Source organism: Ailuropoda melanoleuca, chromosome 5 (genome assembly GCF_002007445.2).
Source record: "Ailuropoda melanoleuca isolate Jingjing chromosome 5, ASM200744v2, whole genome shotgun sequence".
NCBI classification, from domain to species: domain Eukaryota; kingdom Metazoa; phylum Chordata; class Mammalia; order Carnivora; family Ursidae; genus Ailuropoda; species Ailuropoda melanoleuca.
The window spans coordinates 112996891-113010704 of record NC_048222.1 but is presented as its reverse complement, the minus strand read 5'-3'; the positions used below and the strand labels follow the sequence as shown (position 1 = coordinate 113010704).

The following is a 13814-nucleotide window of genomic DNA, read 5'->3' as shown; positions in this document are numbered from 1 at the left end:
TCATTTGGGGGGAAAGTTTTTTTCATAATATCTTTTAATGTTCTTTCAATTCCATTTACTATTTCATATTTCAGGGGCGCCCTTCATCCGTTTGTTGAAATGCTGGTGTTTGTCTTCCTGCTACCATTTTTGTTTTAAATACTTCCTTATCTTTGCTTCCTCTCTGTTTGGTATACAATTTTCTCAAAACTATCCCCCACATATCAGAGTTATTTTTCTCTCATTTTTGTTCCTTCCTGCTTCACATTTATTTATCGTTTCTTAGCTGTCTGGGGTCTTCAATTTTTTTCATTACCTCTCCCTTTAAAATTTTTTATTGTATCATTTATTTTTCCTCTGACATCTTATTTCATCTTATTTCTTTATTTTCTGTCACAATGCAAAGTCTAAAAGTCTAATTTCTTGGAGTATGCTTATTCTAGAAAAATTTTTAAGACTTGTTCCATTTTTTAATTTTTTAATATTTTTCCTGCTTTAGTATTTTTGTATTGTTGATGAGCCTTTTGTATTTACGCTTCTCATTTTTGAAAGGGGTTGTTGCTGTCTAGGCCTTCTCATTGGTCCAAATGGATTGGAAAGATTCTATTTTGCCTCCTTCTGTTTTCACTTGGGTCCTCTTTGCACCCTCATCTTATAATGTGAGCTTGAGGCAAGGTGTTGATGGTGTAATGTCGCCTTCTGTTTCTGAGAGTTGGGGGATAGTTGCTGGAAAGAACACTTACCTACAAGGGACCTTGATTTTATGTTTCTGTTTCTTTCACCATAGTTATTATTTTTTTTGGAAAGGGGGTGTGTAGTATAAGACTGAATCTTTTTTCCACATGAGGTAGAATGGTTCTGTCGTTTTAAACACACACAACACTTAGGAGGCTTGTTTTACTTAGAGTGGAAAATTATGTCAGGAACAAAGTCAACAAAAGGAAACAAACCACGAAAAGTAGCAGGAAAGAGAGCCAGTTAAGTGCAGGCCCGAGACCAGCAGTTCTGTGGGCCATGGTTACATGCAGCCCCGCGTGGGAGTCTGTCTGTGCGTCTGTCTGTGCGTCCGTCCTGCACACCAAGCTGGAGGTGCACTTCATGCATCCGGCTCCTGCCCTACCCTGGAGCACCTGCACATGTCCTCAGGTAGCTCCATCCGAACTTTAACAGGACAAAAGGAGATCATTCCATAGGCTGAAAACAAAAAACAAAACCGAAATGACACTGTTTGTTTTCCCCAAATGAAAGCAACATGAAAGGTCCTGTGCAATTTCAAAATTTCCAGAGTAGAAATGGAGTGATCTGAAATGTCAAGGACCCCATTATTTTGTAAAGAAAGCATACCTCAAAATATTCTAATTCCAAACGAGAACAACAAAATACTGCCTTATCTACCAGTACCAATGCCAAGGGTCCTGGGAGGGCCGCGGGGAGGGCTCCAGCCCTGTTCCTGCAGTTCTGCCCGTCCTAGGAGCTGCCCTCACCAAGGACAAGTCTCTGATGGGAATTACAAGCTAAGCTCAGAGTGGGGAAGCACTTCCGGAACGAGGCTTTGTTGCAGGTGGTTTTGTTCAGGTGTGACTTCTTTCTTTAAGGAGTTTTAAGGTCACCTGTGTTTTTGTGTTTTCAGTGCTAAGGTGAAGTCCAATCGCAGGGCCTTCTACCCACTGAGACGACGTGCTTCCAGCGTAGGTGAGAGACAGTGTCTCCTTTTGGCATCACAGAGTTAATATAAAGTAAGAAAAGCGGTCCTGATAGAGTAGACAGTTTCACAGGAGCTGGAGGCAAGGACGGTGTAAATAGGTTACCCGTTAGCAGCCCCCGGGGGCACAACACCCTGACTTTGTGGCTTCCAAGGCCCTGGGGCTAACAGACCAAGAGCCACTGGTGCAGAGCGTACCTCTCCTCTTCCACCTCTGCTCTGGGTAACCCCTAGACTCATTATAATGCATTTGCATGGCGGTTTTAGCTCCCCCACCATGGGGAAAGGCTGCCATGAAGATTCCCATAGAAACCTGTTAGGGTCAAACACTCCCCCTCCCAACCTGTGGGAGGAGTCCCCCAAATGATTGGAAGCTGCCACTTTTAGAGACCACCCTGCCCATGACCCAAGATTCCCCCCATAAAAAGAAAGTACCCCTGTAGCTTCAGGGGAATTGCCACCTCTGGGCCTGCCCACTCTCTTTTTGAGAGTGTACTGTCCTTAAGACACGGCTTTGTGCTTGCTACCTTTCTTCTGGCTGTCTTTCGCTGAGCGTGGATCCTCATGTAAGTCTTTCGTGGGGAATCCAAGAACTGAAACCTCCATTCACACAGCCCAGGTTTTCCTAGTGGTAATAGTCCCAGTGGCTCGTTTGGGACGTTCTTCTCCCTGCCAGCTGCTGGCTCTGTCCACGCTCAGGGCGATGACCAGGCTCATGCTGTCTTCTGTCTTGACCTGCCTCTGCTCTGGCTGTCTGGTCACCGTTCTCATGCTCTGTGGGCAAAGAGGCTGACACCGACGCATGTGTTCCCAGCTTGTGCAGAGCACTCGCTCCGCGTTGTTCACCTAGTCGGGGACGGCAGCAGGGATTGGCACCGTGTGAGTCCCGTTTGGTGTTACAGTTTTTATGGGCAACTGGTGCTGCCCTGGAGGCACCGGTTGTACTACGGTGACTGTCTGGACAGGGGTGGTCTGTGACGTCTGCGTGATCCGGCCGGCAGTGCCCAGTGTGGCATGGCTAATTGCAAGAATAGCTTCTACCTGCACCTTTACTTCTCTGTAATCTCCATTCTCTTGCAGCTGTGCCTTAGGAGAGGTCAGCACGGCCTCCTGAGTGACCACTGCTTGGCTGGCGACAATGTATGTGTTCGCTGGGGCCAGGCTGGCCCTGCTGGTGATAGACACCGCTGGGATCTGATGGATGATGTGCACTCTCAGCACAACAAACTGCTGGGAGGTGGAGGTGGTCACGGGGCTGTGTCCGTGTGGGTGACAGGCCTGATGGTTGGTGGCAGCTGCTGCTGCATGGTGATTAAAATGGGCCAGCTAGACAGCCTGGTGTGCTCTGGGCAGACAGGGCCTCCTGGATGACTGCCAGTTTGGACTGTGAGGTGCCAGGCTCAGGCTCCAGGGGGGCCGGTGAACCTTCCCTTGACAGGCTCTTGGGAGTCTGGGCACCGCTGCAGTGAGCAGACAGCACTCCAGTGTGACTGGGAGAGGAGAGGGCACTTCTAGATGACAGAGGTCCCGGCGGGGGGCGGGGGGGGGTGTTTGAAGCAAGGCCATGACCCTAGGCCATCTTTTCCTGGATGCCTGCTCTATGAATTTGCTTTCACAGGTAGATCTGTCCTCCGGAATAAGCCTTTGCCTGGTTCTTCCTGGGAACCTGGTATTTGATGAAATAACGATTCAGAGAGATTGCAACAAATTGAATTCTGCCAGTCCTTGTCCACAGTCCTGTAGTATGGATAATTTTTAGTGATGTACAAATCCTATTTAGGGTGAGTTGTTTATCAGGAACCATTGTAATTGCTTGTACGATCAACTGTGCATAGGAATAAGGTGGCTTTGAGTCCTCTTCTGGGCTGTCTCCACTGGAAGCTTCCTTTTCATTTTCTGACTACAAGTTGTCGGCCCTTCGATTGAGGTCAGCTGGTATCACACAGCCCATTTTGAACCCGTAGAGGTCTGTTCCCTGGGGGCTGGATGGGCAGGCGTCTCCCGCACTGAGGCCATCCGTAGGGGAGGGAAGCGTACTGATGAAGTGGGCCACGGTGTCTGGAATGTCGATCGTCAGGGGTGACACGTGGACCTGTGTGGCCTCACTCCGCAGCCTCCTGCTACTCCATTTTCTCACTGGACGGGGCAGTGACTGTGATCTTGATGACTGTGCCTGGGAACCGGAACGAGCATGTGCGGCAGCTGCGGCGGCCGCTGCCGCCCGTGGAGCACACCGCCCGCCGCGGTTCTTGCTGCGGCAGCGCGGTGGGGTGGGCTGTGAGGCTGTGGTGGCTGCGCGGTGACATGAAGCTTGGGTGGCCCTGCAACAGGTGGCCCCCGATGATCTCCGAGCGCTTCTTCATCAGGTGCTCGAACTCGTGGCCCTGGAGCGCGCCGGGTCCTGGGAGTGGGGTGGACCTGCCACGGGCCTGAGAGCATCCCGTAGCCTTGCGTGGCAGCGGTGGAGCTGAGGGCCATGTGAGGCTGCCTGGTGAGCGACAGCTGGAGGCTCTCCATAGGATGGATGGATGGATGGATGGATGGATGGATGGATGGATGGATTGATTCATAGACTTATTTATTTAAAGATTTAGTTATTTATTTTGGAGAGAAAGGAGAGCACAGAGGGAGGGTGGGGGGGGGGGTCTGAAGCCGACCCCCGCGCTGAGTGCGGAGCCAGGTGGGCTGGAAGCCAGGAATCCGAGGCTTGGCCAGCTGCACCCCCCAGGCACCCCTCCCCATAGCTGTTGTACAGGACATGCTGGGGGGATTGCTATCTGGTGAAGGGCGCTTGGTGTTTGAGAATGCTTCTCTGCCTCAGGGGGAGTGCATGTGTTGGGTGCGTTTGGTGGTCCTCTGGCTTCCAGGAATCACTCTAATCTGAGGCAGTGGAGAACAGTGTTTAGAAGAACATTCTGTTTTTCTGCCCCTGTACCATTGAGTTGAGTTTGTTCTCAGTTGGGGGTGTCAGTGGAGGTTTCATGAATTTCTTTTCTCCCCCTAAGCTGCCGTCTTCCCCAGTTGTTGGGAGAAGTCATCACTATGTTAGAGTTCTGGGAGCCCTAATTGTTCTGTTTCTGGAAGGAACTTTTAAAGGATTGCTTGAGTGAAGCTTCCTTTACTTGTTTCACAACTGATGATATCTTCTTTATTCTTTTTCTTTTTGGAGGATAGTGTCAAGTGTTATATGTTTTAGGTCTCTCTGCCATCTTCCTCTAAACGTTGCTTGTGTGTGTTTAATCTTGAAAAGTTCTCATAAAACTGCTGTTGTGGCTAGTTTGAAAACCCTTCACTATTCTAGTCCTCATTATGTCTGTCCTACTCATATGACACCTATCCGATGCCTCAGAGAAAGTGAAATTGTGTGTGGTCATGGTTAAGATCTTTCAGGGATTTCTCCAGGCAGCTTGTATCATTTCTTTTAAAAATATATTTTCCTCTTTGACCCAGAATATACTGAAAAGTAATTTTATAGAAGACTCATTTCTGTCTTTTTGAATTTGTTCAATTTAAAAAATCATTTTTTCCCCTCTGATAAAAAACAAGGAACCTGGCCGGGGATGTCTAGCAAGTAGTGTCTTGAAGAAGATGGATTTGTTTTCTGGGGCTGCTGGTAACAAATTGCCACAAACCAAGTAGCCTGAAACAACAGGAATTTATTCTCACAATCCTGGAGATTAGAAATCCAAAGTTAAGTGTCGGCAGGGCCATCCTCTCTCTGAGGACACTAGCGAAGAATCTGCTGTTGACTCTTCCCAGCTTCAGGCAATCCTCGGCACTCCTTGGGCTTGCAGCTGCTTCATTTAATCTTGTCATTACATGGTCATCTTCCCTGTTTGTTTCTCTGTGTGTCCTCTTCTCTTATAAGGTCCTTATTATGCCATTGTAACCTATGATCTCCTTGTTACTGAACTAATTGCACCTGCAAAGATCCGATTTCCAGAAAAGGTCACGTTCTGAGGTTCTGGGTGGATGTGAATTTTGAGGCTATACTATTCAATCTAGTAAGTAGGGGTTTCGGCAGGTAGTGTATGGAGCCTGAACCCCTCAGGACTAAGAAGCACGTAAGTGTTGGTATTTGAATAGTGTACTAGTGAAGGAAGATTAGAAATCATGGTTTGTCCTCTCTGTACGCTCAAATACCCAGTGTGCCTTCAAAGCTTGTTTAGGGGGTGTCTCCAGGTGTGGGGTATAATTAGTGTCAGTGAGGGAAGGTTAAAGAGGAGTGCTATAAAAGAAAAGAAAACCTGGTTTCACAATGAGCCCATTTGTTTCTTCGAGTATAAAAGTGAAAGCTTAGAGCCTGATCCAGAAAAGGATCTGCAAAGTGGGAGCTGCTCTGGTAGCAAATATACAAGGAAACCGAAGTGGTTGGTTATTGGTTTGCACAATGGCTTTCCAAGAACCTCAGGTTGAAGCAGCTTTTCTTCAACCACAGCCTCAGGTCAAGAGCTGTATTTGTCTTTCCTCCGGCAGAGGAAGCCTTGTCTGCAGCTCATGCAGGGACCTCACTTGGGAGGAGGGGAAAGGTATTTACTCCATTGTCTCATTTGCATACATAGTTGATTAGATTTGAAAAATAAAGTATAATGTTGGCTAGCTGAGAGTAAGAATTTATTTATTTATTTATTTATTTATTTATTTATTTATTTATTTATTTTTCTTAAGGAGAGAGAGAGAATCTTATGCAGACTCCACTTCCAGCACGGAGCCTGATGCAGGGCTGGATCTCACAATCCTGAGATCATGACCTGAGCTTAAATCAGCAGTTGGACACGTAACCAATTGAGCCATCCAGGTGTCCCGAGAATAAGAACTTGTTAGTCACTTGAATTTTAGAAGCTTCCTAATGAAGAAATAATTCAGGCATTAAAAACTTTGTCTATTTCAGTTACCTTTTATTATTTGCCTGAGACTTGACCGTAAAGATACGACAAATCTAAGGAAGAACAGGGTTATGCTCAGGCACCAAATGGGTTATTTCAGTTTCTTCAGGCAGAGAAACGTGTTTCTGAACCAAGTCTCAACTGGTGGGACTCCTTCCTTGCTTGCATTTCGTAAGTAGAGAGAAAAGTGAAAGTCCAACCAAACACTCTTAGTTGCCAAGGAAACACAGTGTTTTCTGCTGAGTGGAAGAGAAATGTGAACTCTCCAGTCTTGTTGACTCACTGTAAGTCGATACCAGAGATCCCGAGTAGAGTAAATCGTTTGTCAAACAAGAGTTCTGTTGTCTTTTGCATAGATGGGAAATTTATACATGGTAAAAATCCAGTACTAACTGATTATTTGAGAGTGTGGTATTGTAATAATAAGGTGGTTTTACTCTGTATGTCCTCCACTCCCCACTGCTTAAATGAACATGTATGGGTATAGAGTCAACTCAGACTAGTGCAGTTCAAAACCACACAGTTTGAGTCTTATATTTTGAGGTTCTGAGCAGGTAATAATTAGAGGCATGCTTATAATTATGGCCCCCTATAGATGAGCCTCTCCTAATTGGCTTCACATGGTCTGCAAAGATAGCTCTGTTTGCCATTCTCATGTGATAAGAAGACATCTCTCGGCTGTGTGAACAGAAGTAAGCAAGAGAGTGCCTACTTATCCTTGAGGACCACATATTCTAAGTATCAGGAACAGAGCTTGGATCGAGCATGGGCATCATATAAAATCACAGTCTCTCACCTCTTCAGATATGGAGAAGTATGAAGCCTCTGCTGAGGGAAGGATGATCACACCATGACTGCATTTTCATTAAGCTTTGATTTGGCAACAGGTGATTAGGCAAGAGTTGTTAGAGGACATTGCAAGTTTGTAAAATATTGAGATTCTTCTTTAAATAATGAAAAAAAAAACCCTTCAGGAAGTATTAGAAAAGCTTTCTTTAATGTCTGTCTGGCCTCTGGTATAGTGCTGAGTACATGTTAGCGTTCCATAAATAGTTATCCAATGATCGATTAGCTTTGCAACTACTACACTGTAGAAGGTCATTAGGAATGAATGGTTGTTGAGAAAGGAGATAAAGATTAACAGAAGAATGAAAATAATTCAAATAGAAATGAAGTCTATGCTTTAGATGAATTAACATGGAAATTCTTATAATGTCTTTAAAAAATATGGTGATATTTTCAAATGTTCAGGACTCCTAATTACCTTTATGGATATGAATGGTTAGAAAGCTTGTTACACTATTGATCATCAGCACGGATTTGATTGATTTCCCTGGATAGTCTCTTATTTTCCTTATTGATCTAAATAGCCTCTGGAAGCTGAGCTCACCAGACAGAGAAGAGCCTAGATTTAGGGACCCTTTCTCTATGGATCATTTGGTGTCTTTTGACTCTAAGGGTGTAGGAAGGAAGAAAGTAAGAATATGATAAAATTTTGGTGTCCTGGTTGTCCATGTCTGCATCAGCTTCCTCATTACAGTGTTTTATTCCAACCCCCATGACCGCTTTTTTTTTTTTTTAAGATTTTATTTATTTATTTATTTGACAGAGAGGGAGGCAGCAAGAGAGGAACACAAGCAGGGGGAGTGGGAGAGAGAGAAGCAGGCTTCCCACGGAGAAGGGAGCCGGATGCGGGGGCTCGATCCCAGAATGCTGAAGGCAGACGTTTAATGACTGAGCTACCCAGGCGCCCCCATCACTGCTTTTCTAAAATTGTCAGTTTACAGAATGACCCAGCAACCATATCAATACTGCCTAGGTCTTAGTGAGTATTTCAAGCAAAGCTTTGGGCATCAATCTACAATGATATTAAATTGTAATTAATGGCAAATCTAGGGTCTTCTGGTTTATAATGTTACTGTTGACAGGATTCTGAATATGTTAATTTCAAAACAGATATGATCCTGTTTATTATATATGTGCTCACTTTGGGGAACAGAGAGCCTCCATTCAGAAGTAGAATTAGAAAGGAAAACCTTTATGTTGCTGAGCTAAACTGGAAAATCAGTAGTGATTATAATCCTGTTTGATTTTTATTCGACTTATCTTCTGGAATTTTAGCGTGTGTTAACATTTAAGCTAATGTATTATAAAATACATTTAGATGATGTATTTTACTTTGTGTAAACACTAAAGAGGGATGGAGGAATGATGTGGTGAAATGAATGGCTGGTACGTGAGGGAGGGAATTGTGTTCATGTTGTAGACCTGACACTGGAAGGGCAAAGAACATTCGCACTTGTCTAGTACTTCTCTGTTACAGGCTCCGTGCAGGTGCTTTAAATAGAACATAGCATTTAATGCTTAGAACAACTCTTTTAAGTTTTAAGTTAACATTATTATGAGGTTGAACCAAATGAAATTGCCATTTTTGTAGGTAAAAAATGATTGCATATTGGTAATTTCAAATGGTTCAGCCTAATATTCTGTTTTTATGGAGTGAAAAAGCTGATATCTAGAGGGATTAAGTAGTTTTCTCAAATCATACAGTTTAAAACCCAGGTATTATGACTCTCAAACCATTCTTTTTTTAAAGATTTTATTTTATTTTATTTTATTTATTTGACAGAGATAGAGACAGCCAGCGAGAGAGGGAACACAAGCAGGGGGAGTGGGAGAGGAAGAAGCAGGCTCATAGAAGAAGAGCCTGACGTGGGGCTCGATTCCATAACGCCGGGATCACGCCCTGAGCCGAAGGCAGACGCTTAACCGCTGTGCCACCCAGGCGCCCCTCAAACCATTCTTATTTCACGGTACTGGGCTGCCGTCCAAAGAGGTTTTGTCATTATGTCTCTGTTGATGGTGGAAAAACCATTTAATATGTCTGCACCATGGTTTTCATACCGTGTTCTATTAATACCATCTACTATTTGATAACTTATTAACAATAGTTTTAGTCCAGGAATGTGGCCAAAAGATACAACATCAACCAAGATGGAAAACATGTAACTTTCGTTGAAATAAACTGTTATCTTTATAGTTTCTACCCTAAAATCTCTTAAATTTCTTATAATTAGGAAACATTATCTTTTACTACAGAAAAAGAATTTCATAGCTTAGAAATATTTTGCATTTAGCAGCTGAAAAGATTAAAACTGTGTAAATGTTATTGACTGACTTCTTAGACGTGGCTTAACATGTTTGCTCCAAGAAAGAGAGCGCCTTTATAGGAATGTTTGGGGTATTTATTAACTGGGCATCTAGGGCACTTGGTACAGCATTGTTTATACATAGTAAATACTCAATGAATATTAAATGAATAACAGACTATAGAAAGGAAAGGAAAGAGAGAATGAGAGATTAAAAAAACTCTTACTATGAACTCTGCAGAATTACTAGTATTAGAATGTGTTTCTAGACTTGTGTATTTCTAAAGATTATCTGAAGATTATAGTAATAATAATTGTTGGGTTAAGGTAATTTGTTTGACTTGAATATATATGTGTAAGGTCCAAACACATATTTCTTCTTTTTCTCTTCAGTTGTGCCTAAAGAACATGTGTGCTGGGAACTATAGTAGATGCCAGTGAAACAATGCCAGCAAACCAGACACGTTCTAGCCTGTATCCCCACTCACAGTGCACCCTGGCACTCCACAGAGTCTCTGCTTGGTAAAGGGATTTCATGGAAATTTGAGTAGGTTCATTGAGCATAGCTTAAGGAGGATAAAAGGAGGACAGTTGTCATTTGGGTTATAGTTAAGGAACAGTAACAGGAATAGGAAATTATTTGGAAGTTTTGGGGACGTGGAGCCAGTGTTTAGCTGATGAGAATCATGTTGCTTACATGCCCAGCTCCCTCTGCCTGGAAGTGGGACTGCCAGATTAGAGGAGTATGTGTTACAAGAACAGCAGACCTGAGCTTAGGTATGGATCACCAGCCATTTGGTTCTCCAACCCCACTAATCCTGGGAGTTTCTGCAGACCAGTATTTGCCAGATTTTCAGAAGAATATTCTGTAGTGAACTGAAAAGTTTAGCACAGGTGGTAAATTCTTCTTACTTACTATTTAATCATATTTATATGCATTAATACATATATAGGGAGAGAGAAAGAGCAAGAGGCTTCTCATGGCCTGAAAGAGTTGGTGCACTCATAAAGGTGAGGAATTAAAAAAAATTATTTGAGAGAGAGAGACAGAGCTCATGTGAGCGTGGAGAGGGGCAGAAGGAGAGGGAGAGAGAGGATCTCAAGCAGACTCCCCACTGAGCATGGTGCCCAGACACAGGAGATCATGACCCTCTGAGCTGAAATCAAGAGTTGGGGGGTACCTGGGTGGCTCAGTTGTTAAGCATCTGCCTTCGGCTCAGGGCCTGATCCCAGGGTCCTGGGATTGAGCCCCACATCGGGCTCCCTGCTCTGCTGGGAGCTTGCTTCTTCCTCTCCCACTCCCCCTGCTTGTGTTCCCTCTCTCGCTGGCTGTCTCTCTCTCTGTCAAATAAATAGATAAAATCTTTTTAAAAAAAATGAAATCAAGAATTGGATGCTTAACTGAGTGAGCCACCCAGGCACCTCAAGGTGAGCAATTTTCTGCTCAGTAAATAAGCTGCTACTCACTAAGAATATAACATTGTTTATTGCAATTTTAATAATGACAAATTTAATACAGAAGTGATTATTAACAAGTCCTGTATCTCTAATTAGAAGGATTTGGGTTATAACAAAGTCTGGGAATACAAACCTGAGCATATTATCCAATGTTTGACAGTTACCTAAGAACACATGAGTGATGAGTTTGTGAACTGGACTGGAGATTACATTACGTTGTGCAGTTAGAACCAGAACATCCATCAAGGCAAAGGCCAGCGTCTGGGATGTGATCCAGGATATTCCTGAGTAATGGCAGGCAGCAAGTCAACACTGTCCGTATGGTATCAGAGCCCATGCTCAATATGAATCCAAGTCCTGGTTCGGCCGCTTTTTAAAGATATCCATTGAGCAAGGCTTGTACAATTCACTATATAAGTGACACCTGAAGATTTGGCTTCAGGGCTATAAAGGTCAGTAACAGCAATTATATGTTTATGTGGGTGTGCACACATGTGCCTTCAGACACAACCAGAGAATAACACCAAGTTGACTTGTTTAAATTAAATTTTCAAATACTATACCTATTAATGATTTATCTCAGATATGCTTTTATGAGGTTTCACTGCCCTTGAAATAGTATTCTTAAAAGATCTGTAATTATGGTTTATGAAGTGTTAAGACTAGATTCACTTAGCTCTATTTTGTTCTGTTTACCTAGGCAGAGTTTGGTAGTGGACTGTTGCATAAAATAATACCTCAATGGAGGATATCCCACTGAGGGAGGATGTCAGTGGGGGCTTACTATGCGGAAGCCAAGGGTCTAAGTTAGGGTGGAAAAGCATGAATTTTGGGGGTGCTGATGCAGCCAGGCAGAACTCTCAAAGTGACACTCCCTTGCCCCCACACATGGTCCTCTTCATCGCCTTCATACTGCAGTCCAGAAGTCAGAGGAGAAGAGTTTTGCTGTCTGAGCTTGAGCCTGCTCAGACTCTGGTTTGGCTCCTGCTCTGGGATATGACTTGGACCAGTGTGAACGGATGGGGCTGAGGAGTGTATGTGCTGGTGGAGATATCAGTTAGTTTATGATTGCCAGATTTAGCAAATAAAAATACAGAACACCCAATTCAATTTGAATGTCAGAGAAACAACGAATACTTGAGCCCCCTGTATTTTTTTTAATTAACATATAATGTATTATTTGTTTCTGGGGTGCAGATCTGTGATTCATCAGTCTTACACAACATATGGTGCTCACCACACCACATACCCTCTGCAATGTCCCTCACCCCGCCACCCCATTCCCCCCACCCTCCTCCACTCCAGCCACCCTCAGTTTGTTTCCTGAGATTAAGAATCTCTTATGGTCTGTCTCCCTTTATAGTTTCTTCTTGTTTCATTTTTTTCCTCTCTTTCCCTATGATCTTCTGCCTTGTGTCTTAAATTTTGCATATCAGTGAGGTCATAGAATTGTCTCTCTGACTGACTTATTTCACTTAGCGTAATACCCTCTAGTTCCATCCATGTCATTACAAATGGCAAGATTTCATTTTTTGATGGCTGAGTAGTATTCCATTGTATATATATATATATAGCACATCTTCTTTATCCATTCATCTTGTTGATGGAAATCTGAGCTCTTTCCATAGTTTGGCTATTGTGGACATTGCTGCTATAAACATTGGGGTGCAGGTGCCCCTTCGAATCACTACATTTGTATCTTTGGGGTAAATACCCAGTAGTGCATTTGCTGGGCCATAGGGTAGTTCTATTTTCAACTTTTTGGAGAACCTCCATACTGTATTTTATCTGGCAACCCTTATTTAGTTAGACCTTTATTGGCGGAAGCTGCCACTTAAAGCCTTCTGGACTTTTGCTATGGACATTTGTTGATGTTGGTGGTGGTGGTGGTTGTTGTTGTTTTTGCACAGTGATGTTTGATTGGCCCCTTTAGGTAATCAGATGTAAAGGAAAGGAGAGTATGAACCAGCACTCTGGGCACAGAGTTTCATAGGAATTTTTTTATGGCTTGCCAAAAGCCACTTCTCTCAAGACCCGTGGTAAGCAGAGAAGGTGGCAGAGTAGGAAGTGGGCATGTTTTCACTGACCTAGGTGTCTCCCTCGAGAAAAAGAATTAGGATTCCTCAATGTCTATTATCAGACATTTCTATATAACTAAAGCCTGCCTGAGTAATGGGTTATATGGTCCTGTCAGACACCCTCTTGCAGACAGATGCCCAATATCTCAGAAGGGAACTATCGTTAAGGGCAGAGGGGCTGAAATGATGGCCTGGAACACCCACAGAAATTTTGCCTAGAATGTGTCACAGGCTGAAACTCCATCATCTAGTTTTCCTGGCAAAGGGTGTGCTGTGGCGATAACACTGAATACGGAAGGAGGAATCCTGTGAGGCCAAGGTGTTTGGTTTTTTTTTTTTTTTATTATTATTATATTATGTTAGTCACCATACAGTACATCCCTGGTTTCTGATGCAAGGTTCGATGCTTCATTAGTTGCGTATAACACCCAGTGCACCATGCAATACGTGCCCTCCCTACTACCCATCACCAGTCTATCCCATTCCCCCGGCCCCTCCCCTCTGAAGTCTTCAGTTTGCTTCTCATAGTCCATAATCTCTCATGTTTCATTCCCCCTTCTGA

General features: G+C 43.6%; 1 pseudogene; it reads right to left on the bottom strand.

Annotated features, from left to right (window-relative positions):
* Positions 1-2064: 2064 nt before the first annotated feature.
* Positions 2065-4198, bottom strand: LOC100463843 (annotated as a pseudogene).
* Between the last annotated feature and the right edge of the window lie 9616 nt (positions 4199-13814).